General features: G+C 39.0%; 1 protein-coding gene across 5 annotated transcripts in view; it reads right to left on the reverse strand.

Moving 5' to 3' along the window:
* ARID1B (AT-rich interaction domain 1B) overlaps positions 1-26,369 on the reverse strand; it is a 325,443-nt gene that overhangs the window by 163,425 nt on the left and 135,649 nt on the right. The window lies entirely within an intron of this gene.

Raw genomic sequence — 26,369 nt, forward strand, 5'->3', positions numbered from 1 at the left:
GTTCAGTGGAGAGTGGGAAACACCCCAAACCAGAAAGCATTTACATGCTGATCACACCAATGCACTGTATGCAAGGAAAACCCTTATCCAGACTACACAGACTCCCTAACAAGGTTTCTCTGAAAAGAAATCTATTGTAGTAGATGTGGGCAAAAGTGAGAATTCATGGTCATTGAAGGAAGTTGTCTTCTTCAGGGACTGAAACACTAGGATTGTTTTAATACTATACAAAAGCCAAGCACCCAAATCCACATGAGGAAAGCCAAAGAAGTTCCAGCCTAGTGATTCAACAGCCTACTGAAGTTCTCATCTACCGTGCATCAAGAGATTTACAAACGGAGTGCTACATGCTCCACAGCACAATGGGACCAATTTCTGAAACAAGAAACCTGTAACAAAGCTAATTTATTCCATCAGATTGAAACAACCTTCATTAGGTTCCCCACAACCCTTCGTAAACACAACTTTATTTGAAAATGTTCGAGCATAAGATTAATCAATAATTGTTTTTAACTGTGTTTTACAGTTTCAGGAAACTGTTCTTGTATAAATATTGTCTATTTATCCATTCTCATTGTGAGTGAAGCCATATGCAAACACAGAAAGCCTATGAATTTTATTTTCTCAACAGTATCTGTGGAGGAGGGAGTAAAATATGACCCCTTCCCATGCCCTGCATACAGCTATGAAATCAATGGCATATGCTCTTCCATCAATTCCTAACCTGAGAAGATTTTTTTCCTAAGGGACACCAAGGGGAGGGTTTATGAAAATATAGGAGAATAACACAGTTTAGAGGCAGAATAGCTGTGAGTAAATAACCTTTCCATCTCTTTGAATCCCTACCCATGTGAGCTTCCAATTGTACTTCACACAAAATACCATTTTCCTAAAGGAGAATTCCAAAGTCCATGGGAGATAGAAGATATGCTCTCTCAAAATCACCCTGTTGAAGCCTGGTTTCAAGAGCTTGGTAAACGTGGGGAAAACCTGTCTAGGTAACATGTTAAAAAAAAGCTTGAGAGAGAAAACATGCTGGCATTGCCCCAGCTATAGTAGAGCATGCCTGGGTCATCCCAGGCCTTGCACTTTCCTAACTGACCCTCAAAGCATCTGACATGCTCTGTCTTGAGAATATCAGGCACAAAGACTTTCTAATTAGATCCAGAAAGGCAAGGGAATCCTCCAGTTTGTTTTTTGATGATGATGATGATGAAGAAGAAACATGTAAAATGTAGGAGGAAGCCTAAAGCCCATAGAGGTGAACAGGAGCACATGAACTGTGGAGACACAAATGACTGGAGTTGTGACATGGCCTCAGGGAAAACCTTAGGGTGTCCTGGAAGTTACCTTGTCCTGAAAAGTTAAAAATTAACAGTCCACCAAAAGGCCCTGGATCTCTCACTTTGGACAAGATTATATAGACATGAAGACAACTCTGTAACAATAACAGAGAGGGTAGGTGGACACTGGCTGTAACAGGCGAGCAATCCATAAGGCTGATTCACTGGAGGACCTCTTCCTCAGCCACAGAAGAGACTGCATAGATCAGGGTGGGGTGAATTAGCACTGAGAAAATCTCTACTTGGGAGTTCCAGGCAGAGAGGGAGAGCAAGTGCAACCTGAGAAAACTTAACAGAGGCCCATTTCTTTACAGCTCAAGCAAGTAATCCAGAATACTGGGCAGAGCAACCTGAAACAGGGTCATGTTTGTTTTGTTCCTCTGCAGATACTGCTGAGGAAATAAAATTTTCTGGCTTTCTGTGCTTGCATATGGGTTCACTCAGAATTTCAGCCACCCACCAAGCTGAAAAATGTGGTTTATTTAGCCATATACATTCATTAAAGATATATTCCCAATCTTCAGTGATTTGTAATTCAAGACTGGCTGAACCAAAGGTCACACATCTTTGTATTAAATAGCATTTGATGGAGTTTTCTTCTACTAATTTATCAGATCTTTATTTTGAGCCCACATACTTTTTTGGCATCTGTAACATCTTTCAGCAAAAATATCTACAGTTTAACATGACTCTTTTGGTTTACTTTCAGCATGCTCCCTTGCTTTGAAAGAGACTGAAGTAGGACTGGACTTCACAGGTGTTTCTGAAATGGCACCCCAAGATAGGACTTCTGCACATGCACATGTGATCCCTGAATGGAAGAGCATGAATGGGACTCCTAAAGAGCTCAATATTGCACACACACACACACACACACACACACAGAAATAAAAATAAAATTATACCTTTTATGAGCAGGGGACCTGCTTCTTTACAGATGTTAGCTGGGAATCAGAGGATTCTAGGTGCAGCACAGTTCCTGCACCTGCCACTTCTTTGCAACAATTGCCAACACCGAAACTGGCACCCTAACACAACGGTGCTGCTCTTACAAGAGAATAGAGACCAAAACACATGCCAGAAATCTGGGGGAAGGGTAAGAAAACAACACTCTTTGTATATCCAGAAGGCCCCTTACAGAAAAGGCAACCTTTCAGTCTTGGAGAGTACAGTTTGAAAGGCTAAATCACTTTGGCATTTGAGATAAAGAAACTATCTTAACTTTTCCCTTAACCAGCTCCCTACTAGAACTGGTTACAATGTCTAATTTAATGTGCCTTACCAGATGAAGAACATTTGTTGGAATACCTTGGTTAAACATGCACTAATTGACTATGTACAAAATACAATTTACTTTTACAGTTTAAATTGTGTTATTTCCCAAAATTTGAATTCAGCATTATTTTTAAGCTAAGGTAAACACCTCTTAAAGTATTAGCAAAATTTTGGAATGACTGCTAGTGTTTCATTCCTTTACAGAATACATTTTTCAGAAAAAAACAACCTTCTGATGAACTGAATTAATTAACCCAATCCTAAAGGAAAAAAAAATATGCCTCTCAGTCCTATCAGTTGAGAGACATTGTATAGGAGAGGTTGTTACAAACAATTAACAAAGATTATTTTTATTTTAACTTTACTCTCCCCATCCCAGTTACACTTTCATCAAGAGTAACAGCAATAATTTTTAAATCTGATGGGTCAAGTTAAATAGGAAGAAAACTTCCTCTGGCTCTTTCTTGTGTTGCTTGTCTTTAAGGAGGCTTTCTGACTATAAAGAAAATTACTTTAACCTAATCCTATTTTGAAGGGGAAAAATAACTGTTGGGCTTTACTGCCAGACTTCTTGCGTTAATAATGAGGATAAGTCCTTCAAAACAGATGTAAAAATACACAACAACTTACTCCAGAAATGATGTTAATTCACATCCAACTACAACAGCTCAGTGCTATCAGCAGATGTATTCTCACCTCCACAGCTTTCGCATCTCTGTATGTATCTATATATATGCACTTAAAAATAACTTATTAATGCATTTCTTTAACAGAAACTGCAGTTCAACAAACTTCACTATTTGCAGGGTGTTTTAGGCCAGGAAGGATGATGACTACAAAGGTGAGGCAGATTTGTATTACATTTGGCTTTGGATCTCACAAAACTACCTTTCAGTGGAAAAATCATCTCTGCTCTCCAGGGTGCGTAATTTACTTGTCTTCAGAAAAGGCAGCTGACACTAACGTTACAAATACAAGGCTCTGAGTCTCAATTACAGGAATTAACTCCATTTGGCCTGGCTGGATTTTGTTCCCTAGCCTTGCTGCACCCACGTGTCAATGCAAATTCTGAACTCAGCTGGAACAGAAATGGTAGCAAATATTGGGTTATTGGCAAAATAGCTTTGTTTATGTACACACACATATACAAAGAGTTCTTCTCAACAGAACTCAGTTAACATGATTCACAAATGTTCACTTTTCAGAAAACTTGTGCAGCATATCTCAGTGCCAACTGTGCAAGTCCACATTACCTTCCTGAAGAAGCATCCAGGCAAAAATCTCAAAACCACAAGCAAGCAAAATGAGATCCATGGAGTTCCACCACGGAGATAGCATCGTCTATAGTAACGAGCTGTAGCCTGCAAAGTGTGCATGTCCCAGCACACAGTGCACCTCCAGGCCACACCTCTGCAGCGTGAAAAATCAGAAGGCTGTACAACATCTGCTGCATTTACAAACACCAGCAAGTAAACAACGTGCTTTCTGTAGAGTTTGTATGTTTTGCCTTAACATAAGTCTAGGTTTAAACAGCTTCTGTTTGCATCATAGAGGAAAAAGTGTCATTTTCAACTCATCTGAAAGACCCCACATCATCTAATCCAGTCATCTTAAGATGTAAGGACAGGAAAACTAATCTTTGCAATTATTCACAAAAGGTGTTATGTTTTAAATAAATCCTATTTTTGAAGTGGGATGCAACACATTAATATTGTTGGACCTCTTCATACCTGGCATTGTGTTTATACTTCTGTATGTATTAAAGCAGGGGAATACAACTTCGTGATATATGTGATGATTCTGAATTTTCTGGTTTTCCTTCTCTAGTCCTGTGTGCGTAGGCACATGCATGCACACACACCTACTTCTCCCCCTAATGGTACTTGTATAGTTAAAGTGTTCCACTGATTAAAAGTCTGAAAAAAATTCGTTTTTTCCTCCTCTGCTTTCACACAAGCACCTAGAAGAATAAAATGAGTAGGAATGGTTCTGCTAATGATTCACTTTGCTCTAAAGTCATCACATCAACATCTCTATTTTCATTTCACATCCACTCCCCAGCTGGTGCACACAAGTGACCAGTAAATGGGACAGTCCATTAATGAGAGGAAGAAAACAGAGAAAGAAAAGCTTAAGGGAAGACTGCAACTAATTCATACTCACTTTTCAGCATTTGTCAGAAAATATATTCTCACAAACAGGGATGTACGAAAAATTATATCCTTTCTCAAAAACAGAAGAGGACAAAAATACATATTTTTGGTGCAAAATGACAGACTATATAAATGATGGGTCTGTTTGTCTTTGGATTTAACAACATAACCACAGTATCTGAGCTGTAAATATATGCAATTAATAAAAGAAAACTTGAACCTTCTTCTGAATTTTTTTCAAGCACTCTTCCTGAAGCCCTTAAGAACAATGTCTCGCTGATAGTTTAGCCATCTGACAATATCTAGGCATGCAAACCTGTACTATTCTACATTTTTGCTGTACAGCAGTAATAAATTAATTTTTTTTAGGGCTAAATGCTCCTGATATTTGCCTGGACTCATATCTGCAGCTGCTACAGACTGACTTCCATGGTACCAGTTCTGGCAAGGCCCTGGTTTGCTGGGCTGAGGGCTCAGGAGAGCTCTCAGTTCAACACAGCTGTCCAGTCTATCCTACATGAAGAAGCCATTGTAAATCAGAATCTTGCTATGCCTTGGCTTCTAGAGCCTCCATGTTCAAAATTTAAAGAAAATCCAAACCTCTTTGTCCTTTATTAAGACTGGTTTTTTTGAAAGCTTAACTATTTACTTCAGTAACTTTAAAAAAGAGAAATCTAACCAAAAAAATCTCTCACCTTGGTATCTCCTATACAACAGCCCCCAAAGAAGTGAATTCTACAGCTGTGTTGTGTCAGCAAATAGACAAGAAAATGAAGAGAGAATAGGGAGACAGGCTTGTAAAACACATATTGCAAGTACAAAGTTAGCTCCTAAGTGGCATGTTAGCCTTTGGGGCTTCCTCAGGCCCTGAAAAAAACCAGAGCAATTAACAGATAAACGAGCTGAATTTTGTTTGCTTGTTTGGGGAATGCATTTTTCTTTTTTTGGTGGGGTTGTTTTCATTGATGTTTATTTTTTGATGCTCAAGAACAAAGATAATTCATAATTTGCAGATTTCCTAAAAAGCCAAGGCAGCCCAATAATGTAACATTGTTATTTGTACTTGTTAACATCAGCAGCAGCAATAATAAAATACTGGAAGAGACAGTAGGGAAAGGAATATGATGTTTCCTTTCTTCCCCAGCATTTGGAAAATAGCCTGTAGGGAAACACCACTGATTATTTTTCATAGAAAAAAAACCAACAGAAACCGTGCTTAGTCCCCCACCACTGAGGATTAGCTGCTCAGAGAAAAGATTTTTCATTTTCACACATGCACACGCTTCTACACACGCTTGGTTTAGACAAATTTGCACAAGCTGCTTTAACTAAACTGATGGGAAGCTTGGCTGCATCTGAAATACATGGTAATTCTCATGGACAAGAGGGTGGGTACTGCATGCATGTTGTTCAGAATTAGACAGCAATTTAGGACATCAAATTGATCTGGGATGAGCAACCATGCTTTTATTCAATGACTTTACTATGCAGCCACCAATATTGTGGCCATGGTAATAAACTCAGGTGCACGTGGGCACAGGTGAAAGCAGCAATAGGACAGGCTTTGATGATTTTCTCCTTTTAGATTTTATTAAACAAAATAATTTTAATTTGAGCATGTATAGAGCCATTTAATTGTCTAGTCTGGTTCATATGAAAGTGTAATTTACCTTTTCTTCCTCCTCCCCCTTCATTTGTTCTCTCTTTCCATGCCTCCCTTATAGTCAGATTTGACAAAATGTGAAAAATTTATTATAACATCTTTCAGAAGTTGCATAAGAAATACCTCTGAAAAAACTCCATGACTATGGAATCAGGGCTCAGGGGGAGATCATTTCACTCACCATGGCTCACTCTGTTTTAATGTTCAATTTTTCATTTGTAACTACAGTTACATTTCTGCAACAATACATTTAAAAGAAAAAAAAAAAAAAAAGAAGAAGAAAAAATAATTTCCAGCTCAGCAAGTGCCTTTTCTATTGTTTGCCAGACTTAAGCCAAGCTCAAAAAAAACCCCCAACAATGGTGGGTTTAGGATAAAGAGTCCACTCATCCTCCACTGGTAGAAAAAGTCCAGTGGGATCAAATTGTGGGAGAAAAAGGAATAATATCCTTGGAAATTCAAATATAAGCCTGATGAGTTCTTTGAGACATGACTAAACTGCATTTCTAAAGAAACTTTTACAGACTTATAGTTTTACTGTAAGTGACATATGTTCTCTATTAAATGTAACAAAATAAGCTTTAATCTCTGTGATAGTAAAATGTTGTAATATGTGAGACTGTAATCTTCTGTAAGAATCTTTTTGCTATTATACACATTTTGAAGGTATTATACACTTTTGAAGTACTCATACTTGCCTTCCCCCTCTTGACTACACAGTATGTACATTTTGCCTAATTTTAAAAGTATTCCTGTTTGCATATGGTATTCCCAAGGAAGATTAATAGATTCCTACAAAATACATAATTCAGCTCTCTCTTGCCATTCTGCAAATACTACCAATTATGCTACAGTACACAATTTCTGAATATCTTAAAACTCATATTTCACATTTTCCAGTTAAAAAAACAAAACAAAACAAAAACTAAAACAAACAAACAAAAATACCACAATCTAAACCAGTTTTGTGGCACTCCATATAATTGTCTGGAAATTTTTAAGTTTGTGCAGCCTGTTATCAAATTTAAAGTAAGTATGTGAGGAAGGATCTTCAGAACAGTTCCTATTTCTGTAAATACCATTTTATTAATTAATACTTCACAATTATATAGAAGCAAGAAAACCTAGGCTCACATTAAATTCTTATGCAGATTTTCTACAGATGACGAAATTGAGATACCAATTTTCAAGTGAAATGTTCTTCAAAGGAAAAAAATTAGTTGCGGCACTTAGTGCTTAAGAACAGGAAGCCTTCGTTCTGGGTTCCATAAAAATGGCAATGGCTGTCCAAGCCTAGAGATGCTGTTCATCCCCCTTCCATCAATGAAAATATCCCAGTTTCCTTCTGGGATGCACTGTGGAGCCTGTTTATGCACACAGTGCTCAGGAGCAGCGGGATGGTGGCCGCTGCCAGGCGAGCAGCGGTGGGACTCCTCTCCCCGAGTCCTGCAGCACAGAGGAGCCGTGTAGGACACACACAGGGGACAGAGAACCATGCCCACCTGTCATCTTGCCTTTTCCAGTACATTCATTTATCAATAAATCTAACTTGGTTCCTGGGCAACCTCCTACCTTCCGTTCTAGTTTACTGTGGAACCTGTCATGACTGCAAGTGTCTGGGACTTTGGTTTTACATCTCATCTGAACGACAGGGGCAGCAAAAGGTATATTGTCCCCTGATACACTGCAGGAGCATTGATTCTGCATGGGTTTAGAGAGAACAGTGTCACCTACTGAATCACAAATACCACTTGCTAGAGCAGTTTTTCTTCTATGTGTCACATCTAATCAGCATAGCACAATTCTCACAGCTGCTAGGAAGGCTGATAACATTTTCTTTCAAGGAACTAAAATTTAATTTTATTCAAGCAAGATACTAGCATTGCTGGAAAGAAAGGCTTTTACTGAGATTTGGAAGAGCATTAACAAAATGTTATAGGGCCATATGGCCTTCAGTAATCTGGCCAAGCTAAAGACCATTTAGGGGTAGCTCAAGATGTGGAGGGAGTTTCATCACAATGGGAAGATCTCTTTGTGAGAGTGCAGAGCTGATGAATGCAGAGATGGGTGACACAAACGCTGTGGCATATCCATGCTGCTCACCAGATCATTTCTTTATTTTTTAAATATCCAGGATTTTTTTTAGATTGAATTTGCTATTCAAAACAACTTAACGTGAATGTTCTTTTAGTATTAGCAATAAATTTGCACAGCCTCCGTGCAGCGTGGAACACTGAATCCATGTGGCTAAAAAACTGGTTATGCAAGCAAGGCATATGCTTGAGAGGATGAAGAAAAATTGGCAAGATACAGCTTGCCAAGGCATGCCACACATTAGTCTACTTTAAAACTGTTAGGAAATTTCAGCATTTGCAGTTCAGTTTTTTCTACAGATATACAAAATGGGAAGCATCTTCCTTCAAGAACCATCATGAGATGCCCTCCCCTCCCCATTTTTCTCCTATTTTGGTCACATCTTCTCTTTGAAATTAGTGGCCAGCTTTCTCAGATGGTGCTAACTCTCAGCTAAGGAATGCTATGTTGTGTATTATTTAAAATTAGGTATTAAACAGAAGCAAACATTTCTTTGTAAAGCAATTACTGCACATTTGTGCAGCATGTGGCATTGTTCTTGGAAATGACTTAAACCATTGAATAAACACGTAAGAGAAAGCTTGCACACATGCCATGTTATTTTAAAGAGCTGCTTTACCATAAATTGTCTTTGTTTTTTTCTGAACTTGTGTTCTGAATTTTTTTCTGTTGTAATCTTGGGTATTGGAAGAGTCCAGAGCAGAATGGATGGTACTAGAAATTTTAAAGAATCACTATCACCTACAGTGTATCTTCAATGTATCTCTTACAATGACTAGAAAAAATATGTTGTGTGCTTATAACACAAAAAAACCCCCTAAAATATTAGAAAAATGTTATTTCCTTATTTACAAGCAGTACAGAATGTAAACATTAGGCACTGACCCAATCTGTTAATGTTTAACATGGCCTGGTGAAGTATAAAAACTTCTCCAGAAAAAGGAGCTAAAAAAAAAACAGAAAAGGAATAAAGGGTATAGGACTTGTCTGGAAAATACACAGGCATTATAGTAAATGAAAAGATGAAACATGATATTAAATCCCTGAATATCAATATTTACGTTCCTGTCTTTCTTTATAACAATAAAATTTCCAGGAACTTTTTTGAAAAATTGTAGCTTTTCACTACATTGAAAAATGTTAAAATTACTCTCAAATAATGGACTGTAAAAATCCTGTTCAATATATCTAGACTGTATTCTTCCTCCACAAGGTTATTAACTTGCTGCAAACCTCCACCAATGCAGTTGGCATAATTACTGAGCAGTGTTATTTTTAAGCTTCTGCTTTCAAAGTGACCATATATATGTAGAATGTTGCACCTGGAACCCTGTGAGCAAAATAGGAAAAACTAAACAAGCCCACAGTATTTTTGATTAAAACACTGCATTCAACTAAATTCCTGTCTCCCCAAGTTGCTTCTGTTTGCTCTTTTTTTAAAATTTTTTTTTGAAGAGGTAAGGTAATTTCATTAACAGTAATGATGTAGATCTTATTTCTCCTCCCACAGATGCACCAGTTAACTATGAAGCAGTGGCTCTTCCCCAAACTTTCTAAAGTTTCCCTCAACTGTTAACTCCATAAACTTGTACTCCATAAAGCAAAGCAAAGCACTTCCATTAGGATCCCATTATTTCCTCTCCCAGTATTTGTTCACAGGAGACAAAACCGACCCCATTTAACATTTTGGGGGGCTGCAAAGCTATTATCCTTGCTAAACATTCAGCAAACATGTAATTTACTTGGCAATATTAGACAGAGTTCAAGCTCTTGCTTGGCATGCAGTTAGCATCCCCAGCCCATGACATTTCCATGCAAAGCAGGCTTCCTGAGAAGTAAACTAATGCTAATCAATAGATCTGACTCAGTGAAAAGCCTCAGACTGATAAAAGAAGGCATCAAACATGAAGACAGATCATTATCTCGTCTAGCAGCTGTCTGTCATTTCCAGCGAGGTGCAAAACTTTTTCTGAAAACATCACTTCAACTCAGTTCAAACTGAAACACCATTTCAAACGCAAGCTCGGTGGGTTTAGTGCCAGTGTTTTACTGAAATTGGTCAGATCTCATTTTGCAACTGCCAGAAATCATTGTTATTAGCATCGCTCAAAATACATCCACAAAGGCTGTTTAAGTCTCCACAGAGAGACATTTGGATACCCCCTTTAAAGTCAGGTACATTAAAGGTTAAAATAATAATTTTTTAAAATCTGCAAAAAAGCAAAGACTTTCTTCTTGTAAGTATAAAATACTGTAAAAAGTAGTCAAAACTGATGAAGTTTTCTGCCTTTGCTCTATATAACAGGTGTTAACAGAGACAGCAGTTAACCCTTAAGCCCACATTCATTCCTGACAGAAGTATTTACTTCAGTGAATTTTCTGCAGCACAGATTAATTCAGCTATCACTGTGAGTAATAGCCTATCAGTGGAATATTTAAGATATTTAAAATTTTTATTAAGAATTGAAAGGAGCTGTATTAACATTTGGAAGGAAAGGAAAAAAGCTTTCATTAAATTCTACCTCTTTTGCAGAAGATTTCTTTATGTGCCTAAGTCATACTGAAAGCTGGTATCAAGTGAGACTCATAGCTAGCTTTAAAAACAGTACCAGTAAGTCTAATAATCATGTTGAACACCCAGCTTTGCCACCTTTAGAAAGTCTTTTGGTAACCTTGTTTGTTGTAACTTAAGCCTCTTTGTCAGTTTACAAGCACCTTCACAGAAACAGCCAACCAAAACTGAAGTTTTGCAATATAAAAATGATGCGCAGTTCTCATGAGGGAGAATTTCATGTACATGTGCTTCAGATTGCAGTCATTTTTATGAAGCCTTCCCTCTCAAAAGAAAACATACACAAACCTCACGATGTGTCATGATTTTTAGAATATGAACACTGGAGGTCATGGATGTTGAAGTATGTACCTCTGAAATACAGGCTGTTTTTGCAAATGCTCACACAGTAAGGATATTCTACGTTCTTCCAAGGTCAGATATTTTTAACACCCCTACACACAGAGCCCTGTCTGTTAAAACATTATAGTAGGTCACAAAAATAGGATCAAGAGTTAAGATGTGAATATTGAGGTTGCTGATGTCAACTCAGATGTGGTCTTCTTTTCCTGACACCTCCCATTTGTTCATGTCCTACCTAGTCCTGCTACATTCCCCATGTGATCTCTTGGCCTTAATCTCAAGGCAGATCAAGAGGCTTCACTCTCCTCTCCTCAGACAATTTCTGTCTCTACACCTCCAAGCCTCTGCTCTCCCTGCCCATGCATCCCTGGGGACGCAGGCCCTGTGCTCCCCCTGAGCTCAGATAATGTCTCCTTGTCCTCTTTCTTTCTGTCCAGTCTTGGCTGCCTTCCCCTGAAACTAGCATCCCCTCCAGTGCTGATGTCTTGCTCACGCCTACCCTACCACAGAGTATCTCCAGCCTCCCCATGGCTTTTCAACAGACCCCAGGTTCTCCCTCCTACTTCTGTCCTTTCCCTCAGCCAGTCACCCTCTCTTCTCAGCTCCATAATGGGCTTTGCTGTCTTCCTTCTGTTGCTGAGGGCCCTCCTGTGCCACATCCCCAGCTCAGTCTTGTGTCTCACCTCTGCTTTCAGAGCTGCCTGCTGTCTCCCTTGGCAGGCACAGCCCGGGCTGCTGCTGAAAGACTCTTTGAGCCTCCTTAGCTGCACTCCAGGGCTGAGCAGGTGTCACCAGCTCTCATCTGCCAGGGGTGGTAACAGGGGCACATCTATGGCAATGCGCACACCAAGTGTGGCAGCAGACAGTTTTTAACTTTCTGCTAAAAATAATGGGACTGCAAGGTCTGTTTGAAGAGAAGAGGTTGTGCTATGGTGGGTTTTTTCCTGGTGTCTAAAAAATACTATTTAAACCCATTAAAAAAAAGTTAGCTGGTTTTGTGGTATTTTTAATGTTTTAAAAGACTATCTGTAAGCAAAACTTAAAGCAGGTTTTTACAGTAGGAAATGTTAAGACACCCTGAATATTAGTGCTATCATGCCTGCCCATAATAATTTCCAAATCAAATTTAGATTCTCTTATATATCTTTACTTAAACATATTTCCATAACCACCAACCAGTAACTCTTCTTTTAATTTAGGAGTGCTGTGTTAGATGAATTTGTTCCCAGACTCTGACTATGAGGCTAGCATCCCAAGAGACACTCCCACCTCTTCCTGGGGATAAACAAGCCAGCCCTGGGAACATGAAACAAACAGCAAGAAACACTATTTGACTTTTATAAATTTTAATAAAGTAAAACACAGGATTGAAAGCTTGAGATCTTTTTTTATTTACTATTACCCTGCAGTGAAAATGGAGGGGAAAGGAGGGGGTGTGTTTTTTGCATATACTTTAAATATATAAATGTACGATTTTTGTCATTCAGTATCCTTTCTATCTACTTATCCTTTTTCACTTACTTTGTTTTTTAAACAGTCTGACATTGAGTAAAAACCTAGTTTTCCCTCTTATTTTTTTTTTTTTTTTAACGTATAAGAGGAATATATACACAGTAAGGTTCAAAATCCTAGCAGATATTTTTTATTATCATTCTTTGGTTTGTGAATCAGGCAATTAGAAGTCAGATGTGCCACTACCATTGCCATTTTGATCACCACATGTAAAAAGGAACTGTTTTACTTTAAAACTTATTCTGGAGTCTGCCCTCAGCTCTGTACATCGCTTTTTACTACTTCCCTTCTACCATTTTTTGGAACATTATAAACATTAATCTCTATAGTATATGTCAGCTAAGTAAGCATTTCTTCACATTCCCAAATACTTAAGTTTACAAAGGACATTTGTAACTAAAACAGCCATTTTAGCTCATTTTATCATTGCATTACTAATACTTATTTCTATTGTATTGTTGTATTACACAAATGTGTATGTAATGTATGTATTGCTGGATGGGAGAGGACAAAAGGGAACATGGTAAGTATGTTGGAGACAGTAAAATAAGTATCTTGGAGACAGTAAAATGCAATGAATAAAAAAATTAGGCATATATTGTTGAGAACAGGTATGTATCTGTTTCTGAAATCTAGGAATTGCTCTGCTCTATTATATATATGGGAAATGAGGGGGGCTGCAGATCACAATCGCTCCTCTGACCTTCACCTTCCTGGGTTTAACAGTCAGAAAGGAAAACTGTGCAAATATAAATACCATTAGTAAGAATGCAACAAATCCCAAAGAAGATGTCAAACTACTCCAAAGCAGACTGGGCTTCCAGTGACCCATACTGGAATTTGTTTTCTCATGAAATGGGGTATCTCCAGCCATCCTTCACAGGCTCAAAAACCCAGGGAAGAATAAAAAAGAGAAAGCTGCCATTCCAACATCAATACTTGAGGTATGTTTTTCTCTCTTCATTCCCCCAGCTATCACTCCTTATTCACTCCCCATGGTGGAAGAGAGCCTCAATCTCTTTGAACTTGTCTCCACTATTTTTGAAAGAGATGAGGGGCAGCAGAAAAAAGAAGAGAGGGAAGACAAGAGAGAAAGAAAGAGACAGAGGACACATCAAGGCGAGTTACGCTTCCACATCATTTATTCTACAAGAAAGCACATGCTTTAATCTACCCTGAGCCATACACAGGCATTGTCAGGGTTGCATTTTGTCTACAAAGCTAAAGAAGTAGTGAGTGTAAGATTATGCTGCTGTGTCAGTCTAGTTTGACCAGTTTCACAAGTTTGCTAGAAAAGGAAGTGTGACATTTTCATTTAGAAGAACATGAGTGAAGCTTAAAAACATGGCTGGGCATGTTGGAGTAAATGGGACGGTGTGTCTGAGCAGGAGAGCCTTGTTTTACAATGAACTGAACGTTTTAACAACCAATGAGGGATTTGCCTGAATTTAAAATCTGAATGCAGAGAAACTACACTTAAGATAGTGAGAGACGAAGAAAGAGATTTCAAGAGGAAAAGAAAAGCTGTGTTTGCCTTTCCATTTCCCTGGTCCCCCCAGCTCACAGGCAGACTCCCACAGCAGGTATGGATACACCCTGCACTCAGGAGCAGATGCCCTGCACCAGCCCTGCCCGGTACACAGCTGTGGGTGTAAACCAGAGCGTGTCCGTATCATGCCAATTTTTAATCCCACTGCAGCATCCCAAAGACAGGAGTTCCAAAAGGACTTTCAGGGGAGAGAGTGTAGTGAGGGGAAGAGGAATGCACACCATGTTCATGTGTGCTGCTGTTGTAAAGAGCATCAGTTAACAGTATGTAAGGTCTGTTTTCAAACCTCATGTTACATTCACAAAAGGGCAAATGCAGAGAGGTGCAGGAACAAGCCCCATTCACACTCACAAACCTGGTAAGGGGTCCAGGAACAAACCTGTTGTCATTGAAGATGCAAAGAGGGGCCTTGGCACTGGAAGCAGGTTAAAACCATACCTGCTGACAGCTGGGTTTAAGAGGAATTAAAAAGCCACTTTGCAGAGAAACTCTGAATGTGCTACAGGAGCACCCTGTCCAGCCTGCCTGGGAAACATCAGCAATAAGGGCCTGGATTTCTTTCAACTTCCAGAAAAGGTGACTGTAAAAGCACCACCACCTTCACAGTAAGGTGAAATAAGAAAAAAATTCTTGTGGATTGAAGGTCAGGCCAAAGAGCGTAGAGGTGAGTTTATCCATCAGCACGTGATATAAAAATATAACTTTTAAAATAAGCTAGAAATGCCTGTCTCTTGCACATCATCTTGTCATCTGCTCCTTCAGTCCTGTGCGCTCATAGCCAAAATGTGATCCCTTGTTCAAAATCTGTCACAAAAAACAGAGGAAGGGTTTCCAATGTTGGGGCTGTCCAGCCCAGGAGAACAGACTTCCTTGCTGGGATGTGTCCATACACTGAGATATTACTGCATATTAAAAGAAGCAACTACTGCTCACAAATCAAGGAATAGTCTAAACGCAGGATTTTTAGGTTTTACATCTGTTTATGGAGCTGCATGGTTAAGAAGGGCTGCATAGAACCATATTGATTGAAAATTCAATCAGGATAAGACAACACATGGTCTAAAACCTACGCTGCTGCACAACCTTTGAGCTACTGAATCCGTGTTCTCTAAAATGTTCTTTAAAGCCTAGATGAAGCTAACCTGTTGCTTCTTGGCATTTATTGTTACACCTCCAGCTCTTAAGGCATAAAATGCCCCTACAGAAAGGCTCTAAGATTCTTTGATCAAACAGCTGTTCAGACTAAGTGAAGAAGATAGTGAATTCCCTTGTGGAGGGAATAGCTTTGTTAAGGTGCTCACTTGTAGTAGAAAAGGAGACAATTTGGAATTGGAAACAATTTTACCATTCCCAAGACAAAGAAAGCATCTGTGAGATGTTCTCACAGCTGTATGAAACCAGAAAACTCAAGATCAAAAGGCATCGCCAGTCTTTTACCTCAAAAACCAAGAATCGGAGCAGCCAGGGTCACTAACCTGGACTTCAACTTGCAAATTTTGGTGCTTAGTTTTTTCTAAATGCAGAACACATTTTAATCTGCTACTTCTCTTCATGAAATATCTGGTTTAGGTAGTGTATGAAAATTATCTGTGGGGCAACAAGCAAGCAAGAGATTTTTTACTTACATGAAGTAACTCTAATGAAATTCTCAAACAGGGGTAAAATAAAGGTTTGGGGAGACAACATGTAGAGAATGACTTCTGATAACAGTGTGTTGGACCTTGAGCCTGACATTGCATGTGCTCTTTGAAAAACTTGGTCTCCAGTGATAAAAATCAGTGTGCACCTGCTGTACAGAATCACTGCAGGGGAAGAGAGAAGATTATATATAAAAATGTATTTATTCATGTTTAATCCACATCACTTCCCAAGGTACAAAAAATTTTAACAGTTTGGGAATCAGATGCTATAGATAATATAATAACCAAGGACAGCAGAAACAATGTCAGAAGTTGACCGGTTCTGAAATACTGAAAGTTACATTATGAATGGTGTCCAAAACTATTTCTGTACAGATAGCTACACCTAATCTGCAGAAAAATTAGGACTGCTATATTTTACATCCATTATTAGTTACGAGTGAAGCACATCTATAAAAAAAGTGTCAGTAAAATAAACTGTGTAAATGAAAAGGATCAGAAGATAAGCAAGATGGAAAAGACAGTTAAATAAAAGAAAGGTCTATCTGGCGTAAGCAGAAATGGGTAAAATCCCCCAATAATTGTTGTGCTTAAGCTGGAAGTCAGAAAAAGTTCCTAAGTAAAGACATGATGTTCCAGTCAGGGAACTGAATGCAAGAAGGGTCCTGTTTGGAGAAAGAGCACTCAGTGTGCTGTGCACAGAACCAAGTAACAGATCTTGTGGTGATCTGGGATTACAGCATAAAGGTTCCTCATTGGTCTCAGCTGCAGAGCTATTCCATCATCAAGAAGTGTGCCTCTGTGTGTTGCTGACCTTCTCATGTTTATTTCAGAGTGCATATACAAGCAATAGCAAATGAACTGAGTTTCCTTGGTTTCTTTCTCTTTATTTTTCCCTTTTTGTTAGGGGTGGGATGGGTGGTAGAAGGGTAAGAAGAAAAAAAGGCATAAGGAAAGACAAGCTTGAAGACATTTTAAGCAAATGTAGAAACATAAACCTTGAATTGCAAGTATTAGTTCCAGTATAGAATATGGTTCTCTATATGTCTACAAATGTTTTTATTTCAAGGAATATTGAAGTGATACATACAACTGTCTGTCCTTCCTCAAAGGCATGCTGCAGTCACAAATGGATTCTCTTAAAAAGTTGCGAATGGTGAAAAGATCTGGGTTTCAGCCTTAGGCTAAAAACTGAATCTATTTCTACTGTATCAGTTTCCTTTTAAATATCAATAAACACCACAAGTCCTGGGTGACTTTATTGCAAGACTTGACATTTCTGCTTCTGTTCATCCATTTACACTATTATATTTCAGGCTAAACACATTTTGTTAATTATGCAGCAGGATAGGTACGTCTTCCATTCACAAGCTTTTAATTAAAAAACAAACACAGCAATAGGTAGGTTTTTCTAGTCATTTAAGCCTTTAAGCTCGGTCAAAGCCTGCCTGCCAAATGTTTTATTTCCCTGCACCTACTTCTTCATCGCAAAAGAAAGCTGACGATAGAGACTTCTTTTTCATACACTGCTGAGAAAGAAGCAACTGTAAGGCCACAAAAAAAGACTGCTGTCGTGGCTCAGGAGCACACTAAACATGAATGCTCATCTGTAGCACATCCCAGAGTTTGACCATAAAAATGGCCCATACAAACAGGGGAACATCAAAATGCCGCTATAAAGTATGTGACAAACACTGCCTTGATGCAAACTGCAAACATGCAGTCATTTTCTTACTGAAATCAGTTTTTGTCATGCCATATTTGTTGGGAAACCTGGAGCAAGCAGTGCTCAGATGTGACCACTGCCAGACCACATGGCCAGCTTATGGCAGGTCACAGAAAATTCCATAGAAGCTCCAGGATGCATATGTTGGTGTTAGCATAATGTGGACAGGCTTCACAGAAACATCTGCAAGGCCAGGGATGGTGACAAAGAATTATCCAACATTAAAAAGCTATTGTACCTAGGTCCTCAACAACAAGCACACAATTTATTCCTCTACCAGATGGGAAACAAACTGTCTGACAATTTCATCTTTTATCTCTCCTTCATCAGCAAGAGCAGTGAATATATTTCACTTGTGCCTTCCCATGTTCACATCTTCATTTTCACTCTCCACTTTTTCCAAACAAACTTCTGCTGCTAGATCTCAACAAACTCTTTTCCCCAGAAAGCCCTTCCCATTTGAGGACGGGAACAGCTCAAACTATTCCCATCCTTCCCCATCTACCCCATCAGCCTTCTTCCTCAACCCTTCTGCTCCAGTGGTTTCCCATGGTCCATCCCCTCTCAGTGATAAGCTCACCTGCAGTAACTTCTTCTGTGTGCTCCTGGGAGAGCTGCTTCTTGTCTTCTGTCATCTCTCCAAGAGAGATCTGTGAGTCTTGGACACAACGTTTCACACCCAAGACTGATTCCCTGGGGAAAGGAATACCACTGAGCCAGGAAGACAACTGAGGTAAGGAGGTGGCAACCAGTATTTTTAGAGAAACACGTCACTGTCAAGCTGTATTTGTACAAATCCTCCATCACAACAGACTCTCCTCAAAACACAGCATTTCACAGGGCACTTGAAATTTAATCCTTGGCGTTGATAGCCAAGTGAAAATCACTGTCAGAGCTGCTGCTCCTATTCCAGTCTCAATGTAAGGACAGAAGATAATGACAAATAAGGCACATGGACAAGTCCCCAAGAGGAAAAACCTCTTGCACACAAATGGGAAGATGTACTGGGAGGCATCAAGTCACTAAAAGGGAACAAAATAATGCATTATTTTAGGAAGCTGTTTTCAGTGGGTTTTAAACTTCTTTATTAGTTAAATAGAGTATTTCAACATCTGCAGTGTATACTGATATAAATTCTATTTCAGTGGTAGGAAATTTCAGGACATTTTGAATTATTTGATTAATCCAGAAAAAAATTCTGATGTGAACAGATTTCACCATGCCTTCCTCTCGCATCCATTTACATACCTCTAAAATATTACTGTTTTAAACTCCTAAGTCCTGATATTGAAATGTTTAACAAAAACCCCCACTTCAACTGAATAAACATAAGAACTTATATCTCAGTATGAACTATGGCACTGCTTCCACAGTGCTATAATAATTAGAGTTAACATAATGAAAACCTAGTAAAAAGACTATAAATTCACCATATGAGCACATATGGATGTGAAAAAGGAAATCAAACAAGTTCTCTGAACTAAAATTAGAGTCAAAACAGAACAGTGTCCCACAGAAATAGCACAAGCCTAAGAAGTCTATATAAATTTACTATGCCAAATCCAATTTTATCCAACGTTCCATTTCATCTATCCATATTTCCACAGTGTATTTAAGGTATTGAGAGCTTAACTCTTCATGTAAGTCTGCACTGCAGTTTAGCTACTTGAGATAGATTTTCATGTTTGAAGCAAACCAGAGCTGGGCTCATTGCAGAGCTACAAAACCATGGAGTCCAATCCACCAAGCCGTGAATATGATTCTCTTACCCAAGCTTCTGCTCCCAATATTTTGCACTGCGTGCTCTATTTATGCTTACTCTACAACTGAGTCTTCCTTTCTAAGGGTTTCAGCACAATGATTCATGTAAAATATATCTCTGATGAGGGGTCTCATCAAAAAAAAAGGAGAGCAAAATCCATTTATCCATATATTTATTATTGTATTTGTATTCATTTAAATATCCTTTTAAAGCAAGTAATCTGTGAAGATGAGCCACCCCTCAGGTCAAATGAAGACATGTGTGAAAACCGGGTTTTTTTTGTAGCCTCTTCAACTTTGGTTGTGACAGAACTTGTGACAGAGCTCTGAGCAGTTTTTGTTTTGTTCTCTTTATGCTGCAACCTCCACATCAGTTCAACTTGCTGTGTACTGCATCTTCTAACATGTCATATGCACGGAAGGAAGGCCATTGATTGGGGAATAAAATGAAGCAGTATCATGTGTCCGTTTTGCTTCTGGACTGCCTCAGAGGCATTTGCTCCAACTGATGCCAATCATTGGACCAGGATTCAGTTAAATTTTCAGGCACCTCTTTTGTGGGACAGAACCAATTTCTTCTGAGCTGTTTAATTACTGTGTGACTTCTGAGATTTAGCTTTTTTTCTTCTTTTTTAGTGAAGTCACCAAATAAACAGAAATGCTACACAACCACTGATGCTGTTGCAAGAGATGTAGTAGCTGAGGATGTGCTGGTTCTACTGGGGAGCGATGACAGGGGACAAGCCCGTTAATCATCTTTCCTTTTTGTTGTCCAGATGGCCATCCTTTATATCATAAAATATTCAGGTCCTCTTTAATATAAGAACAAGCTGCTATTCCTAAGAGATGACTGAAGATTCCATCCCTCACCTACAAGGCCTTACTTGCTGAACAATTTTACAGCATGTCAGCTCTTAGGCTGCGTGCGTACGCTTCCCCGTCATCTTTCTATTCCTGTTCTCTCTCTTCTTATCTTCTGCTGCATCTCCCATTTTCAGCAATCCTCCTCTCAGACCTTCCAGGCTCAACGACAGATTTTGTGCACAAAAGGCTGTAAATTTTTAGGGCAGGAATTATCTCACTACTTTTGTGAGTTAACAAGCTATGTACCCTCGATAGGGGAGGAAAGTGCAACCTACTACATGGTTTTAAATAACCACTATACTCATAAATTATTTGTAACAGCAATAATACGCCTACACCAAAAAGCAGTAGGAAAGATCACATACAGTCGTGGTCTCTCACAGTTGTCGGTGCCATCTGGAGCTCCAAGCGGCTAACTCTGCTTGGCAGTCTGTGCGCAACGAGTTGCACGACACACAGAAAAATATTCCAGGACTTCACAGTTCCTCCCCATGTAACACATTAATAATGATCTTCCACCCATAGCTAGCACTTCAGCTGCGAACACGCTGCTGTTGACGAAGGCACAACAGGTCAGTTGGGAGGAGAGTGAGCGCCTTTGTCCCCGGCACAATACCCTCCAGCCGCTACACATGCCCCTCGCTCAAGTTGCGTGTGCTCTGTTATTATACTCACTGCCAGCTCCAGTGGGACTGCTCAGAGGCTACGGCAACTCTCCAAGGTCCACAGGACTCTGGGAGGGGACAGGCCACCTTCTGATCCACAGCCAGGATGAATGGATTAGCGGCGAGCCGAGCCAGCTGCCGCGAGCTTTATCAGCACGCAGCCCCGACAGATGGGAGCCCACTGGAGGAGCCTCCTGCTGCAGCCCGCGTGGCCCTCGCGCCGGCCTTCTGCTCACCCCGCACTCGCTGACACGGAAGCGGACACAGAATATGCACTAGGGGCAAATCCACTTTCAAAAATACACGCGCCCTGTTTGGGATGCTGCTCGGGTTAAGCAACAACAAGTGAGCTGCTCTGGCAGCATGGGCTGGTTCACTGCAGTGAAGCTACCTGTAGTAAAATGCTTCATTTTGGTCTGGATTTGCAGTTAGTAGGATTTCTGACAGATGATTCAGTTTCCATCAGAACTGAATTACCTGCTGACATTAAAACTGCGTGCATCAGGACTGTAGTAAGAGATACCACAAAAGATAGACGAGACTGTAACTATAGAGAATTCAAACTAATTGGCTTTCTTTTGGGCTATGTACCCACATAGAAGTCATAGATATTAAAAAAAGGCATAACCCAACTCAATCCAGCAGAAACTGGATTCAGACAAGGCAGGTAATGTCCATTTGACTTTTAAGTCAAATGCTTGTGCCTGCTCCAGAAATATTCAAATATTATCTGACGTAAAGGGTTGCAACAAGATCAAAAACATTGACAGTTTTTATTGTAGCAATCAGAAAGCTTTTAAAATCACAAAACCAGAAAACTTGAAAAAGGGAAAACGCCTACCTAATTACTGCCAGAAAAAAGACACTTTTATTGATGACCACGCCACACTGAAGTATGAAGTGCTACACGTATGAACAGCAGTGTTAAAAAAAAAAGGAAACCCTATTGCTTCTATCTAAGAAAAAGTCTCTCTTAACAATCGTTACACAGCAGATAAAAGCTCAGTTGAGTCAATGGCAGCCTTTGCATTCATTGCAAGGGAATTTGTACAAACATTACATATCAATACACAGTTTCTCTCATATTACATTGCACAAGTCTATGGACTTGGGTACTAGGAGTGAATTCCTTGGTCCTAGACAATTCACTTGATTTTCTGTGAGCACAAATGTGAACAATATTTAGAAAGAAATGCTACAGTTTGCCAGTCTTGTGTGTAGAAGTCTCAATTTTCCCTATCTCTTGCTTTTTGAAAGGGGTGTCACATAAACCTCTAAGTCTGAAGCTGTTTCACTGTAAGAGAAAATTTTGCAACTCAAAAAAGCAGTCTATCTCTGAGCAAACAAAGTATCTAGAATTTTATTTGCACAAGTTACACTTGTGCACTGTGGAGAGTATAAACCTCAATTTATGTTCTTTCAGGTAATTTCCTATTAGAACTCAAAATCAACTTTGTAACAACCAAGAAACATTTATATCAGCATTCTTGATTTATGCTAGTAATCTTAAAAATATAGTCCCAAACCAGTTAATGCAGCTTCAAACTAATTTCACAACTTCCTTAATTTGAAAACATATTTAGTGCACAGAAGTGAAAAATAATGTTATGAAAAAAGAAAGCTAGCAACAAGTACTGCAGTGAAAGTTGTTAGAACTTTCATTGAGTCAAGGTGACCACAAAAATTTATAAATCATACATCCAGGTCAAAACTGGCTATTTTATTTACATTTAAACACAGTGATTTTGGTACTCTAATATAAGTACATCTTGAGGACGACTTTTTTATGATGCATTTTCCAAAAATTAAATTAAATAACTCTATTCAATATATGAAAAACAAGACTACAAATCTATTTAGTTAGTGTCCAATACCATAAGTGAAAGCTGCCAGTACCTACTTCTAAAGATAAATTGACATTGCTTCAGCAAATTACATCGAAATGTAGACAAAAATCTTACCAAGTATCTCCTGAAAATAAAACCTATTTGTCATTAACGATTTCCAGTAGGCATAAAGTCAAGATAAAGAAGTAAAGAGCTGACTGTCTCCAAGTCTTAAACCAGAAAGAGGAAAAATTTTTGTATTATGCTCAAAATCAAAAGCAACACTAAACAAATAAAAAAACAGGCATCTAAAGCATAAGTAAACAGTATTTGAAAAGAGTGTATTTATAGGAAGAAACAGTCTTTCAAAAACTGTTTTCAACAAAAAAATGTGTTAATCACAAAAACAACCAACCAACAAAAGCTGAATGATGGAATTCTCCCTCAACTTTGCACTGTTTTATTGCTGAAACATGGTCACTTCTGTATCAGGCAACACAAACATACAGGTGCTGTCAAGATACTCTAAGATACTCTTGTTCTTTGTTATCAGTAAGGGAATTTGTTTTAAAAATTTAATTACTTAAGTCCCCCACCCCAAACTGATAAAGACCAGTTAGAGAAGGTAAACAGTGATTAGAAAGTCCCACACTTGTAGGACTTCCATCAGTTAAGCCCTAACCCCATGTTTCATAAACATGTTTAGAAATTCTGTGTGTCATTTACAAATGCAGTCTCTGTCATGCAGCTGAAGACCCATGACTAAGTGATTTCTGAAGAAATGTGTCATCTGTAGATTTCAGTCATCTGCTTTTTAAATTCTATAGCATAAAGGAGTATTGAAGGAACTTATGAATACTGCCAAACAAGTAACTTAAAATGGAAGGGTAGGGTTGGTGGGTTTCTTCAGTAATTTGGGAGGGGACAGGGACATAAAACACAGGAGGCATCTGTACCGCCACATTCCATGCCATGTAATGTTTGTAGCACGCTGACCTATTTAATTCTGATGGCAGCACTAACAAATATGGCCAACAAATTCAACAGAGAAGGAGCACACACCTTCAATAAGGAAACGAGAACAGAGGAACAACAAAAAAATCCAGTAGCTCTCACCTACTGAAACATCGAACATCTAGGGCTGACCAACACAGTTGCACCGCCTGAAATGCTCAAAGTCCAGATGCACTCTAATTCCCACTTGTTGCAGAAGCCTAATAAGTGTTGACAGACAACACTTCACTGTGAAGGCAGCAGATAGCCTACTTCAAAGACAAATGTATAGAAATAAAAACAAAAACACAGGGGAGATGAGTTTGGGCAAATACTGGAGCAGCTATCCAAATAGAGCAGAGCAGGTGCAGGTAAGGCAACCAGCTTAAAGACCAAGCTCAATCAATCCATGAAAAGACCTATAAGATCTAGCTGCCTACAGTGGTCCTTGCTTTCCATCACTCTTCTGCTACAACAGCTACTTCAACATGTCCAAACATGATGTCCTCATGCTTGAGTGTCTAAATGGATGAAAACAGGCTTTTTGTGTCATTTTAATAGACAAAGCTTGTGGAAGATCACAGGGAGCAATGGAAAAGAGATGACAGAGAATAAAATTTCTTCAGGCAGCTCTAAAGCTGCTCTGTTGTGTGGCAACTTCATCAGATGTTCCATCACAACCAAGACTGTACAACAAATGAGCAGTGGCAGCACGCATGTTCCCTCTCTCACTTTAAGTTCACTGTGCCTTGTAACCACAGATGTATACATTAATCCATACATATGATCACAAAAAAATCCCTCAACCCCAACCACCTCAAAAGCTTGGGTTGAGAAGAGCTGGTAAAAGACTGAATGAAAATGCAAATACATAAGGAGAAATTCAGCCAGAGTTGAGATTACTGATGGATAAAAGACAATGAATGGACAGAGAGAAAAGAAATGAGGCTGTGTCTAATTGTTCTACTTGGCAAATTTTGGAATATTTCTTCCCATCATCATCATATCCAGGTGTCCTGAGGCAGCAGAATGTTGCTGCTGATGTGAAGAAGCTTTAAGTGCAGCCATTTTCCTTGCAGCGAACAATTTCCCAGCTGATTAAAATACTGTGACAATCTCAAAGCTTGCTAAAACCAGGAGAAGTAAACATATGGATTGCTTTACTGAAAAACTAGAATACTGACTGGGGGGGACACGCTCCTTTTGTCAACGGTATTTTAATGCATCTAAACTACAGCTGCCACTATCATTAACAGCTGATGGGCATTAATGTAATCCAGGTGGTACATGGCATTCAGGGCAGAAAGCACATCCCTCTGCCAGTTCCATAAACAGTGAGAAACTACCTAACTGAATTGAAGTGCCCAGCCCTGGAAAGCAAAGCACAGCCACATGAGCAAGTTGCTGTGCACCAGGAGTCATTTACCCTCCTCTGCTGAGGGCTGCAGCACCAGTGCAGGGTACAAATGGCAATGTCTGTCAATGGGCAGTAAGGACACATTTGGAAACCCACCACAAGCTCATCCCTTCAGGGACAGTGGGGCACGTGCCTGCAGGTGGGAGCGGACAGGACACGGAGATGCAGAGATGCAGAGGCCACTGCTCCAGGAGAGCCCCTCAGGTGCCACTCTCTGCTGCCGTATGAGCAAAGGATTTGTGGTCCAAAAGCCTGTCTTAAGGTTTGTTTATTCCAAAAAAGTTACCAATGCAGAGAAGGATGGGGAGAAAAGAGAAATCATTTAAAGGAATAAAATAAAAATTTTAAAAATAGGTGTGGGGTAAACCAAAAGCAATGCCAGCAATTACTTAATAAAAATGAAATATTCAAAGTATGATGAGAAGAAAAACTTAGAAAAAAGCAAGGTGCACAAAAAATGTATGGTTTTGGTTTGCAGTGCAGATGTTTAGGATTTACAATCAATATGGTTTGCTTTTTCATGCTATAAAATGCATATATAATTATGCCCAAGATGTGTGTAAATGTTTAAATATTAAAACAAAACAGATATTCTGGATGTTTGATGTTTGTTTTTAAAAAGAAAAAAATCTATTTTACAAGGACACAAGCACTAAAGTGAAATTAACATAAAACAAACAAACCAGTGTAATAAAATAAAAAGCTCAAAACCAAGTTAACCAAGGTCGTTAATGTCAGTTCAATGGCAAAGATCCATGTTAGCCAATGTTTAAATATCAATTAAATGAGAAAAGACTGCCTTGCAATTGCATGTCACAGATTTATTTCTGTTTCTTCTAGAGTATATATTGTCTCTAGTGAACACGCACGTTTCTTTACATTTCTAAAGTTTAAATTCCCTTATCTAAATTGTCACAACTATTCAGAAATTTCAGATTTCTTCCTTTTTGCCATTTTTCTAAGTATTCTGGAGA

This window comes from Camarhynchus parvulus, chromosome 3, assembly GCF_901933205.1.
Source record: "Camarhynchus parvulus chromosome 3, STF_HiC, whole genome shotgun sequence".
Classification (NCBI taxonomy): Eukaryota; Metazoa; Chordata; class Aves; order Passeriformes; family Thraupidae; genus Camarhynchus; species Camarhynchus parvulus.